This window comes from Drosophila virilis, chromosome X, assembly GCF_030788295.1.
Source record: "Drosophila virilis strain 15010-1051.87 chromosome X, Dvir_AGI_RSII-ME, whole genome shotgun sequence".
Lineage (NCBI taxonomy): Eukaryota > Metazoa > Arthropoda > Insecta > Diptera > Drosophilidae > Drosophila > Drosophila virilis.
Genome location: NC_091543.1, coordinates 16,658,629 through 16,673,173, shown reverse-complemented (window position 1 = coordinate 16,673,173; position 14,545 = coordinate 16,658,629). Strand labels below are relative to the sequence as shown.

At 40.5% G+C, this 14,545-nt stretch overlaps 1 protein-coding gene across 1 annotated transcript in view; it reads left to right on the top strand.

The window, feature by feature from the left end:
* Positions 1 to 9,808, top strand: part of LOC6635417 (mucin-21) — a 100,089-nt gene extending 90,281 nt beyond the window's left edge. The window contains exon 6 of the mRNA XM_032440252.2: positions 9,668 to 9,808. The gene's annotated coding sequence lies outside the window, so the exon portion shown is untranslated. The remainder of the gene's footprint in view (positions 1 to 9,667) is intronic.
* Positions 9,809 to 14,545: the final 4,737 nt, after the last annotated feature.

The window sequence follows — 14,545 nt, the reverse complement described above, 5'->3', positions numbered from 1 at the left end:
TTGGTAATAGTTAAGCGCGATAAAGATACATTCTTTTATAACGCAACGCTTAATACTCATCGAGTCATACTTAAAAAATACTCATTTGTGTATTTGTGAAAAAGCGAGGCCTCTGAAATGGCATAAGCTGTATTGAGAGGCAAGTCAATTCATGCGTAATTCTTATCGGTTCATACTCATGAAGTACTCATTCGAATGAGTGTGTGTTGTAAGTGAGTGCGGTTATGTGTTAGCTTGCGAAATGGCTTAAAGTGCATTGGGAGTTCGATTTTTTATTATGTAAGCTTACTCTAGTGATATTTCCATTAACATATCTCGATAAACACATCGATACTCATAAATTACTCATTTCATTAACACTCAAGCGACATGTGTGCGTTAAATAATGTAGACTTTATTGCAATAGAGTTCGGTATAGCTTCCATAAATTGAAATGCATATTGCTTGCAACACCTACCGAGACTTACTCATAAAATACTCATTTGGCAACACTTTAGTTTGCTATCATCAATTGTTGTGCGCATTCACTTGCATTCGTGTGCTGTTAATTGAATATTCAATAACAAACACAACAACGCTCTCATCCATTATTCAATTGGTTTGAGTCCATGCGCGCAGAATGATCTTTCATATTCAATTGCATTCATTTTGCAACGAAATGTGAATGATTCTCATTCACATGCCACATGCGACTGGTCGCAGGAGCACGGGCACAGGATGCGCACATGTGTGTACTTTACCCTCTTTCACTTGTGCCCTTTTTTTATGTCTAATCCAGCTAAAGTTGATCTGAAAACGATTTGTGTACATTTTGACAGCATTTGTCGAATGTTTCACTCAATCTCAATCTTTCTCTCTATCCCTCTGTCTCCGGCTGGCTTTCTTTTTTTAACTTTTCTGCCGTACGGCAACCCTGACGACCCACAATCCGCGCGGCTCACTTGAAAATCGCTTAAATGTTGCCAAATCGCTCGTAACCAGCAACAACAACGAAACAGGCTAATAAAGCAAAACAGCAATTGGGGGAGAAGGAAGTGAGAAAGAGAGAAAGCGCAGAGGAGCAGCCAAAAAAGGCAACTCAAATGAAATCAGAGCCACATCAAATGCCAAACGTCTGTTCGCAAATATGAAAATGGATTTCAAATGGATTTGAATGGACTTGGAGCAGCTCTCTTCCAGCCGCAGACCCAGACCCAGACCCAAGCCCGGAATGAGTCGGAGCCGGACAATGATGGACATACGCGGCATTTAAGGGGCCACATATGCAGCAAATCGGACGTAAACATTCACTTAGCCATAATAAAAGAAATGAGAAAGAAAATGAACGGCAAAGCATTTCCATTGCAGCGGGAATAAAATAGCAACAACAACAAAAGCACTTGTTTAAATTTGTCAGTTTGTAGTTTTCAAGTACCCTTTTTGGCAGGGCGGGTACTCTGATTTTCTCACACAATCTGACATATTTTCGGCTTCTCCTAATGTAAATCAAGCAGAAACCTGAGTTAGATATCATTAGATGAATAGAGAACTGTCGAAACTAAGCCTGATCGGTAGCACATATTTGGTTTTATAAAAAACTTTTCAAATAGTTGAAAATTTGAATACAAATAATAAATACATCAAATTGTTCTAGGCGCGGCTTTAGCTTGGTTCAAACTTCGCTGCCTCAAATTTGATAAAATTTTAGGGCCCCAGCTCATGCTAAAGCTAAGTCAAAGCAATCAAATGGAAGCATACAATAAATGAGGGTATCAAATATTCGCTAATCTAAAGTTAGACGGACCAGAGCAGTCCGTTTTTCTATTGCTGTTTTGTTTGCCAAATTCGACGCACAAGTTGCCAGTTTCGATAAGCAGCTCGAGGCATGAAGCGACTGTTCGAAATATTCGAAGCTGAAGCGGGGCTGGAGCTGGAGCTGGCGCTGGCGACTCTAGAGTCTTGTCTGGCTGGCGAGATTTAGCCATGCTGATTAAAATTGAATGATGGCCAGAAGGACAGCGACAGCGACAGCGACAGCGAGTGACATAGAAATTGCTATGGCTGAAGCGAGCGCAGATCCACAAAAACTGGTCCCGGCCAAGGGCGGGGGGACGAGGGCGATTGGAGGCATGCGATTGCTATTGGGCTTGGTTTAGTTTGGTTTGGGCAATGGCCGTCATGCCCTTCAACAATTACACACAAGCACACACACACACACGCCCAAAATAAGGAAAAAAGAAACGTTAACCCACTGATGGCGCCCGAAACGAAGCCGGAGACATAACATAATAAATTTGCAGGCAAGGCAGCGCTTCGCTATCGGCACAGTGGTACAAGGGGCTGCAAACAATTGATAGCAAGTATGAGATTTTAGTATATAATTTTTGTATTCATACAAATAGTCACAGATGCGGTTATACTGTTTGTAATTATATTTAATTATATTATATATAAATGTTCGTGGTTGCATATCTGCATGGCCCGGCACCAGTGTGCACTGGCAGGGCGCCAAGAGCCAAGACGGAATGGGAACTCGCTGGAGCAAGGACACGTTGGTGGGCCGTGAAGAAAGGGGGCTGGGGTATAAGCGGACAATGGCAAGCGTAGAGCAATAACATGAGGGTGGCTCAACGGTGGCTCAGCGCTCGGTGGTTGTTGCTGCTGCTGTTGGCGTGACATTGTCAGCCTTGGACTGGAACTGTGCCTGTTCTGGGGGTTGTCTGCAAATCACCCACCATTTGCTGAAGCTGCCGTCGTCATTGTTGTTGTTGTTGTTGTTGTGGTTTTCGAAACTGCGTCGTCTGCGGGCGCAAGAAAAACTGTAGTAAATAATTCTTTAAAGATTTAGAGACACTTGGAGAACAGATGCGTTGCCAGCAATTGCAAATTTTTATGAGATATACCCCGAGTCAGAGCCAGAGCCAGAGCCAGGGCCAGGGCCAGAAACAGAGACAGCAGCCGAACAGACCTGCTGCCTGAGGCAAGAGGGGGTGGCTGCCGGCGGCGAGTCAGCGCGTGCTTGACGCTGCTTTTTAGCTATTTTTGTCAGCAAGCGTCGCCATAAGCGGGCCACATATCAAGATTAATTTTTTCCAAGATAATAAATTCAATGCAGATTAAATGGAAGACCATTAAATTATCGGCAGCAAAGTCGACTGTGAGATGCGAGCCAAGTGAAGCGGGGCTGAGTGTTAGTTTGTGTGTGTGTGTGTGTGGGTGTTTGATCGCTAGCGTATTGTGATAGTGCACAGTAATTATGCTTAAGCTTAAGCCAGATATTCGTAAGTAAATCGAACATTTAAATCAGTTAAGATGCTCATAAATAAAATGAGCCAAAGATAACTCGAGTTAGGATGTTGAGCTGTAGCTGTAGAGCAGCTTTCAATATCTCTAGAGAATATAGGGAGAAAGGAGTATTGCCTATAGCATACTTTTGGGAGTCGTGAATGAGTGTAGGGAAAAGTTGAGCTGGGAACACGACTGTAAAGTCTCTGGCTGGATTTTTTTCTCTTCAGCAACATACACTAGTTTCAATACAAAGCACAAAGGCAGATCTTCTCTAGCTCTGTTGCAGCAGTTCGCAATGAACTAGTTCCTGGGTAACCTGGGAAATTCTAGCGCTTAGTGAACAACATCTTGGTACACGCAGCCAGGCTGGCTTTGGGCAATAGAAACTGCTGCCTGGCAGTCATAAAGGCATGAAAAGCGTACCCAAACCGAACCGAACCCAATGGCGGTTAGTTGGGGCGCAACAAACAAAACGAGCCCAGCGCAGCGCAGACACATCAATTACGGCTCGTTTGGCTATGGCAGAGGCAAGTTCACAATTTTCGGGGCAGCTGCAATCGAACGTCGCTTTTGCAATGTGTGTGCGAGTGTGTGTGTGTGTGTGTGTGTCGCTTGTCGCTTTTGGAAAAAAGTAACAAAGGAACAAGAAAAAATTAAGAAGAAAAAGCCAGCGTTAAATGCAAGCGCCAGCAACAACACGCAATAGTTAAAACAAAAGGGACAAACTCTGCCTCCAAGCACGGCCCAACGAGTGCCAGAGCCTGCCCCTAGTCTCGTTCTGCCAGCTGCAGACCCCGCCCTCTCCTCCGCTGCAGACCCCTCCCTCTCCCACAGGCCCTTTGCTATCATGCCCATCAATCAGGCCGTGGCAAAGCATCTCAAAGTCAATTTTTTGGCAAACAAACAAAACGATTGACGAGATATCGAGGCAGCAGCACAAACAGAGCACCACAGACAGTGGCACAGTTAATGGCACATTCAGAGAGATAGATAGAGCGAGAGAGATAGATAGAGCGAGAGAGAGAGAAAGAGAGAGAGAGAGAGAGAGAGAGCAGTTACCGTTGAAGCCGCAGCCAGCGACGCTTAATCAACGTTTGATGGAAAAATGTCAAATGACCGGCTGATTGGAAAGCCGCGCGCAAAACGCGCGCAAATCGCGTGCGCTTTTAATGAGATGAGATTTGCAGCATTGACAAACGTTGTGGCAGAGGCAGTTAAGGGCAGCAGTGGAATGGTCAAAGATCGAAAGGGAGGAGGGCTGCAGTATCAAGCGATAGAGCTGGTCAATGTGAGCCGCACAATCAGTTTCCGGTTCCGCTGCAGCCGCACACTGGCGGCCATTTTGTTGCTGTCAAGCTAATAAAACAGCGTGCGGCATTATTTTTTTTAGCCTTTGTTTTATTTTATCCATTTCTTTTTTTTTTTTTTGGGTGTTGGGGTTGGAAAAGCCGGACCTTTAGTTTGGCAATGTAACGCGATGCGACGCTTGGTTCATTAACTGTACAAGTAGCGCAGCCGCAGCGACAACAACAAGCAAATAAACGCGAGTGCAGGCAAATAAGCGACTAGCAGATATCCTGTAAATTACAAAACAATTCCAATTAATTTCTTTAAAGTATTTTTACCTTTTTGTTTAAGTTAATTTCCAGTGAAAACTTTGTATTTAACTAATAGATAAATTGTTTATATTATGGATTATTTATTTAACTATTTCTGTTTTGTTGAATTTCCTTTTTTGGTTGTGCCCTTAGCTGAATATGCCCAATGCGTGCAACTGGCTGTGCACAGAGTTGCCACTTAGTTTGATGTTGTTTTGCTTATTGCTGTTTTTGTCGTTGTTTTTGTTGTTGTTGTTGTTGTTGTTGGTGCTTCACACCTATGTTTGTGCAACGGCTTTTGTTTGGGCTGCCTTTCGTTTCGTTTCGGTGTGGAATATAAACAACAGCCGCGACGCAGGCAAACAACTAACAGTATGTGTGTGAGTGTGTGTGTTGGTGTGTTGGTGTTTGCCTGGGCTGGGCACTCTGAGCGCATTCCATGCAGACAACTGTATCCCAACTACCAACGCCCCACAACAGTCGTCCCCCAGCGCAAATAGAGAACGTCGGGGAGTTGGAGCTCTGCCTGTGGATTGGCCCGCTCGGCCCGCTTGGCCCACTCGTGGCGCCAATTTATGACCTGTCAGAAATTTTTCACTGGTCGAAAATCGCCAGTGCCTTGAAAAACACTTTAAGTGCACGCCAGCCGCCGCACTCCGCCATCTCCGCCCTCTCTGCGCGCAACGAATTTTGTCAAAACTTCAGCGCAGCTTGCACGCCCAAAAAAGTAGGCAACAGTTTTTCATGTATTTTTCAAATTCAGAAAAACAAATTGTAAAACATAATTGCAGTAGTACAGTGTTTCTTTCTGTATATAGTTATTCGAAAGATTTAAAGCTATGCTATTAAAAAAATATAAAAACTCTAGCGTTAAGCTTAGTATAACTATATTGTGTCGGACCCTTGAACTTAGTTCATTTGCCTCATCTACTATGAAAGTACATTGTGAGAAGTCGCTTGAAGGGATTCACTCAATCGTTTATATAGTATATACTATTAAATAACAGTAAATTTTAATAAGCTTTAGATCAGCAATTCAGCGTCTCTGGCATCTCGGAGCCTCTATATACACACATTCATTAGCTTTACAAAAGTCCTACAAGTCTGCACACCTTTGGATATTTTCATTACCGAAGAGTTATGAGCTGTTGCAATATAAATAGAAATTACTATATTTTATTTAGTTATTAATTTATTAATTATTATTAATTAATTATCCTGCGAATAAGCTATTAGGGCTTGACTCATCAAAAGAAAAGTTATCTATGTTTGCATAATAATTGTATCACTCTTTACAAAATGCCAAAAATATTTACCCAACCTTTATTCAGAATTTTCTGCACTATATGACATATATATATAGAGAGAAGGAGACAGAGAGAGAAGGAGAGCTTCATAATTTCTATGGCCCGCCGACTAAGTGAGCTCAACAGATTCTTGGAAACTCTGCTTCAGCTTGAGCTGCTGTTGTTGCTGTTGCTGTTGCTGTCGTCTTATCCTTGCTGATGCCATGGCAGTGGATGTCCCTTTGTTATTGGACCATTGGGCAACCCACTCTGCGGGTCTCACCCTGAGCACACGCTGCCTTTTGGACAGTTGCCTCATGCGCGGATGAGTTGGTTGAAGGTTCAATGACGCTTTTTGACGGCTTTTGACTCTTAGCTTGTTGGCGTTGTTGTGGCTGTTGTCACTTTTTTATTAATATTGTAGCTCTTGATGTTTCTATGTGCTCTGTATGTGCATGTGCGCCCGTGTGTGTGTGTGTGTGTGTGCGTGCGTGTGTGTACTCAACCGTCTGCGTTGTCTGGCCAGCCGACGAGCCGCATAATTTCCAACGAACAACTGACTGAGCAGTCAGCAGCCCGCTTCTTCTTCTCTTTTTGGGGGAGGTGGCGTCCAGCTGGCAGCTGTGTCCAAACGGAGCGCTGCGCCTGGTTCGTTCATTTAGTCATTCAGTCAATCATTCAGCCATTCAATTTATCGTTGACTTAACTTTTTGATGGTTACAAAATGAAATTTATGAAACACCCCCTGCCCAAAATTGAAACGAAAGCCGAGCCTGTGCAAACAAAAAACAGTTGACTTTATAATGTTTGGCTGCTCGACTAGCCGATGACCTGTAAATGCTCCCATTGATTATATTTATTCACTTAAGTTAATTCTTCTCGTCGCTCTAAATTCTCTGAGTGTACATATATACTATGAACCCTTAATCCTGAGCTAACAAGTTCTTGTGTTAATGTCTTTCTCTTTATTTCTCTCAGTGTACATGCTTTCTTGCTGTTCTGGCTTGCTCTTCATTTCTCTCAGTGCATATGCGTTTTTCTTTCTTGCTCTTGAATGCCTTTAATTAATAAATTCATTATTTATTTCTTTGCAGTATTCCTCTCTATGCACTGAGAAACAAAAATTTAACTTTATTTTATTTGATTAATTTTTAATAATTTTCTTTTGCTCAGCCACAAGCTCGACTCAGGCCGTTCTTCGGCTATAGGGTATGCTTGAAGTCTTACCTTTTATTTTTGGAGCATGCCTGTTTCATTGCCATTCATACGCTTACACACACATCCATCAGCTGCTGCTGCTGCTGCTGCTGCTGCAGGAGCTCTATACGAACACCCACTCCGGAGCTTGGGCTCCGTATCTGTCTCCGTCTCTGTCTCCGTCTCTGTCTCCGTCTCTGTCGCCGTCTCTGTCGCCGTCTCTGCCGCTGCCGCCGACCTGTAGCTGCCGTCGCTGGCCCAGGCACCCTGTCAGAGTGTTATCTTTGCGGTCGCATCTATAATGGGTTTTGTCACGTCGCAGACGCGTCTGCCATCCGATTTGTCTACCTGCCCATCCCACTGCCCCTCTCACTTTCCCTCTCTCGTTCTCTCTCTATGCTCGAATGCCACCTGCCTGCCCCTTCGCGCTGCTCTGTCCACTCTCGTACGGCTGTGTGCTGACGCATGAAAAACGCACGTCGACATCAATAAACTTAAAACAAAAAACATTCTACAAGGCGCTGGCAGTGGGCGGGTGGGTGGGTGCAGTTCACCTGTGCGTGCCTGTGTGTGTATGTTGTTATTGTTGTTGTTTTTGTAATACATTTGCGTGTTGTTTAAGCCGCTTTTGGTAGTGCACAGCTCCTCTATCCGCTTAATAACTTTGGCGCCGAATGTCAAGCGCTGCCCCTTAACAGCAGCAGCAACAAGGGTGTGTGTGTGTGTGTGTGCTTGCGAGCTGTGGCAAGTGTATCAAATTGGCAGCCCGTTATCCAGTTGACTTTTCACAAATTTTCCAACATAATTGTTAAAGCTCGCAATGCGGTCAAATGTGTGCGGATGCCGAGACAAGGATGAAAGGGAACCAGATATGCGAAGTGCGGGTTGGCAGGGGGCAAAAGGTTAGGGTAACGGCTAGTTGCTGGTGTCCTTAACGTCGGCCGGGCCAGACACCCAATAAAATTATATTGTACATGCATGCAACAATAAATAAATTAGAACAAGGTGCCGCAGCGGCAGCTGTTCGAGAGACAAGGCGAGAAAGAGACAGCGAGAGGGATACAGAGAAACTGGCACTGAAATGGGGCAAACATTTTATTTGCCTTTTAATAATAAACTGAAGCATAGCAAAGGGCGCTGTGTGCCTGCTCATGTGTGTGTGTGTGTGTGTGTGTGTGTGTGTGCTTTTGAATGGGGGCGTGGCTGCGCCAACTGCGCTGTCTGCGTTGGCAGTCAGATGCAATTTATTGATAATATGTATGCGGCTTCAGGGCTTCAGCAGCAGCAGCAGCAGCAGCAGCAACAAAAGCAGCAGCAGCGGAGGCGGCAGCGGCGGATGCGGCGGCTACCTTAAAGCACTTGAGAACGTTATTTACTTACACACACACACACACACACAAAACACATAGGCGGCGGGCAGTGCGCCAGCAGCTGCAACAACAAATGCAACAAAACCTTTTGGCAATTTGTTGCGACAATTTTGGCAACATTTTGCTGACCGTTGAGAGGAAAGTTGCAGACGCCAGATGGAGCGAAGCAGAGTGACAGATAAGCAAATGGCGAAAGAGAGTGAGAAAGAGAGAGAGCGAGAGAGAGAAGCAGAGAAAGAGAAAAAGAAATTGAGACAGACGGGCAGGGAGAGACAGATAGAAACAGCAGATAGAAAGAACAGAGAAAAAGAGAGAGAACAAGAGACAGAGAGAGAGAGAGAGAGAGAGAGAGAGAGAGAGAGAAAGCTTCCGAAGTAGTATATGAAATATTTCTTCTGTATTCTGAAAAATTTTCCAATTTCTTTTCTTTGTGTTCCCGGCTCGAAAACGTATCAAGTTTAAATGGGCCGAACAGATTTGTCAGATGCGAAATAAGCTCTCACAATTTCACAAAACATCCCAAGAAAAAACAATATATTAAATATATTTTCAATTGATATTATTTAAGAGAATTTAATGAATTGCGAGTGCTTATAATGGAAATTTATTGAAATCTATTTTATGACTGAGCTGCTCATATCTTGATTTAAATCGGGCTTGTCATGTCTATATATATATCATATTTCTAGCTAACTATATTCAAAGATAAGCAAAAAGTGCACAAATTATAGATAAATATTATATTAGTAATATGTGTATTTATTTACCATTAAAATATTCACAAATTGTGGTATTACAAAGTAAATTGAAAATACAACTAAATAAGCGTCAATTAAATCTGCATAGTTGACTTCCTGTTATTGTTGTAGCCAGCCTTTTAGCACATTGCACACATGCCATAGAAATTGTTTAAATAATTCTAACGTTTTCTTCTGTTGCTTTTTTAAAGGAATACAATACAAAGACTGCCTCATGCCATGCCATCCACTACTACCAACCACATTCGCATACGCATTTGCATGCGCATCAGCGCTACCAACAGCCGCAGAAGCACAACAGCAACAACATTTACAACAACTGCAACAGCAACACCAGCAGCAACAGCAGCAACAACAGCAGCAGCAGCATCTGCGGCGGCAGCAGCAGCAACATTTCTAGCCACAAACAGCAGAAGCAGAAGCAGCAGCAGCAAAAACAAAAGCAACGCTACGGTCACACTGGCCGCAGCCGTCACTACAAATACGATGCCGTCGAGGAGTGCTGCCGTCCGATCTTTCACGAGCAATACGGCTCCTTTGCGGACATGTTGTGAGTGGGCATCAAGAATTGGGTGACATCAAAGCGAAACGCAAGGTACCTACAACAGACTAACTACAAAGTGTTATACTATAAAGAGGAAACGGACTCGGAGTCGGAACCAGACACAGAGACAGGGACAGAGACGGAGACAGAAACAGAAACAGAGACGGAGACGGAGACGTTAACGGATTGTAAAGCTGAAAACGATGCATAATTGTTTTTGCTGGATATTTTAGGTAGTTTCTTCTTCTAGGCATGAATGCATTCAAACACTCACACTCACACACACAGGCAAAATACCTAAAAAGGCAACACACAGACACACACAAATGTAGTGAATTTTATAGATAACGACTGCGATTATCTAAAAACATAAAAACAAAAAAATATTAAACGAATAGCGATAAATAATAAACGATAAACAATTTGAGTGTTAAATACAATTATTTATCTATGTGTAGTAATACGACATGCATACACACATACACATATATATATATATATATATATGCATATACATACATATAAATATGAGTATATATATATATATATATATATATATATATATATATACCTATATTGATGTATTTGAGTAATCTTTGAGAGCACAGAATTAAATGTTGAATATATATATTTAAAATATATGTATTAACCATGGATATCTGGCAAAACTGGCGCACGCTATTAATGTTAGGTATATGTGTCTATATATATACAAACATACATACATACATAATATATAGAGTTTACACACACATATTTATTCATGTACATAAACAATTGATATCCATTCTATAAGCTAACTATGTGAAAAGCAGTTTTTTTTTGGGGGTTAAGAATTAGCATTGAGAATTGTTGTTGTTTTTTTTTTTTTTTTTTTTTTTTTGTATTAGACTAGATCTGGGACTGGCCTGGCCTGGCCAAGAAGTTGTCTAAGGGCGTTTATTTGAAAAATAAAAACAAATAAAACCTAGAAGAAAACAAAAAAAAAAACGAAACAAAAAATATTTAAAACATGGCAAATATATTATCATACACATAAATACAAATCTATAAACTTAAATATATATATAAATGTATACTATATATACGATAACAATTTTTTTTTGTATTTATAAACTAGCATTGCTTGTATATAGACATAAAATATATATTGATGGAAAATGCCGCTGGCAAAATTTTAATAAAACAATATAATATTTACAAATATATATATGTATTAAAATGGTTTTTTTTTTTCGAACATTATTATTATTATTAACATATAAACACATAATTCTTGTTTAGACTTAAGCTCTGAGTGTTAAACATATGTAAATAAATTGGACACGTTAATAATTTAATTGCCGCACAGCTAACAGCAAAAATTCAACAACAGCAGACAGAGAGAAGCGAGCTGCGCTTAGAAGGATAAGCAAAGAGTCGCTAAAATACATAATAAAACACAAATTATTTGTATTTGTCCAGAGCTGTCGACTTAAATTACATTTGCGCAAAGAGAACAAATAAGAGAAATTAAAAAAAAAAAGAGAGAAAGAGCAAAAATTTAAAGTAAAAGGAAACTCCTAAACACTTCAAGCACATACACATACTCGTGAATACAGCTTAATAGTTGTTTTGGCAGTCAGCTAGAGCAGGACAGACAGATAGTCGAGTCGTTCACTTACTTTTTAAAAAATGTGTCTTAAAAACAATTGCGTACATGTATCTATATCTATATACATATGTATATAGATATATATATATATATATACTTACTTATATATATATATATACTTACGGATATATATTAATAAAAAATTCGATGGATATACTAACAGACATAAATAGAACACTGTCAAGCTGTCATTATTGTAAACGTAAAGTGCATTTCTACAATCCCCCAAGCAAAGCGCTAAGCCTTCCCCCATTTCCCTTGCATGTGGTGTAATTAAAACCAACTTAACGAAATTAAAAAATAATAACAATAATAATAATAATAAATAAAATTAAAATAATATTGATAGCAATTTGAAAAGCTAAACGATTCGAATGGGCAACCTTAGGAAGTGAACAGGAAAACGATTTGCCAATTCGCTTTCGCCACGATATCGCCAAAAATTCCCTTTTGCTTTGCGCCAAAAAGCAGGCAGTGCAAAGGTTTTGTTGTCTGCTTTGCCAACCACTTGGCAATAGCAGGCACAAATCAAGCAGAAAAAGAAAAAACACACATATGTAAGAAACATTTTAAAGTGAAATTGTAGCTAAATACAGAAAATATACACGCATAGAACAGACCACAAAGCAGTGAAAAACCCGAGCAGAGCGACGGGCGGGTGACCAAAATGTGGGGCAATGTCATAATTTGTCACTTGCAAAAGGCGTTGCATACTTTTGGGCACCCACACATACACACATACACACACGCACACACACACACACACACACACACACACAGAGCCAAACAGAAATGCACACGAATATATCAAATTTTAAATTCTCAACTGCACTTTGCAGAATTTTAAATGTCTACATAAACGTAAAGCATAAAGAGCAAAAACAAAGAACAAAAAAATAAAAAAAAAAAAATAAAAATAAAAATACAAAAAACCAAAATCGAAATGAAATGCATCAAATATTGGATTTAAATATAATAATAAAAGAAAAACTCAGCAGCGTAACTATTCAAATACCAGAAACTTGTAACAAAGCAAAAAACAAAAAAAAAAAGAAGAAGATAAAACACATTTAACACAAAACATAAAAATGCTAAACACACACACACACACACACACAGATACGAAATGATTTGAAATACAATTTGACAGCTGCTTTTACGTTCCTTTTACTATGCTATACATATAGAATTATAATAAATAGTTTCTCATCATTTTTATATACCTTTCCAATGCAATTTTACTTTTTTATATAAATATTTTGCTTGTTTTTTTTTTCATATATAAAAAAAAAGCTTAAAATGTGATATTTTATAAAACTATAAACCACAAGAGAGCGCAGAGACAGGGCAGTGCACTAAAGTGCCGCCCAGAGATCAGCAGAGAAAGCGGAAACGAAACTAAAACCGAAACAGAAAATTTATTAGAACCGTCTGAAAATGAAACACACACGGATATACTCTCTCTCACACACACACACACACACACACACACACAGACACTCTTTAAACAACTCGAATATAGGCATTATTTAATAAAAAACCTTTGAATAAACGTTTTGGCACGAAACGTTTGCACATTATTGTCATTAAATTATGATTATTATTGTATAATTTAAGCAACTCAACTGTAAGTAACGTTATGCATATTAATTATTGAAGAAACAAAAATAAAAACAAGACAAAAAAAAAAGATCACAACTAAATAAAAACAAATAATGTTTTAAAACTATAATTAATTTAATGAGAATTTCAACACAAGAACGAATAACGCAGAAAAATTAAATAAAGATTTCAAATGCAAAACAAACATATTACCAGAGTTGTCACTTTTCCCTCAGTTTTTTTTCAGATTTTCTGGTATGGAAACAACTTTAAATAAACGGTTAATGAAAGGGGGTTTATATAAACCGATCTGACAGATCGATTGGATCAGAACAATGCCATAGAGTTTCCCTCTGGATTCCGACCGGATTGGCTTGCAACAGTCTCAGCTCAGCCAGCGGCAACCTGCACCGCAGCGACTGTTGCTGCTACTGTTAGTCTAACAGAGCCAACAGCAGGCGGCTATAATCTTTTGTACAATACGTTCCACATACGTGGTGTGGAACGCAACATGTTGGCCAGCGAACATGTTGTCCGGCATACATTTCGGCTGTGCATTACAGGTGGCCGCTTTGCGCAGCATACTTTCAGGCGGATCTTAATTTAAAAATTGAAACAACGAGATTATGTCGAGATTATAACGACATATCTCCGCCGAGATAACTCCTTGGCGAGATTATGTCGTTTTAAAGCGACATATCTCCGCCGAGATAACTCCTTGGCGAGATTATGTCGTTTTAAAGCGACATATCTCCGCCGAGATAACTCCTTCGCGAGATTATGTCGAGATTATAACGACATATCTCCGCCGAGATAACTCCTTGGCGAGATTATGTCGTTTTAAAGCGACATATCTCCGCCGAGATAACTCCTTGGCGAGATTATGTCGTTTCTTAGCGACATAGCTCCGCCGAGATAACTCCTTCGCGAGATTATGTCGTTTTAAAGCGACATATCTCCGCCGAGATAACTCCTTGGCGAGATTATGTCGTTTTAAAGCGACATATCTCCGCCGAGATAACACCTTGGCGAGATTATGTCGTTTTATAGCGACATATCTCCGCCGAGATAACTCCTTGGCGAGATTATGTCGTTTTAAAGCGACATAGCTCCGCCGAGATAACTCCTTGGCGAGATTATGTCGTTTTAAAGCGACATAGCTCCGCCGAGATAACTCCTTCGCGAGATTATGTCAAGATTATAACGACATATCTCCGCCGAGATAACTCCTTGGCGAGATTATGTCGTTTTAAAGCGACATATCTCCGC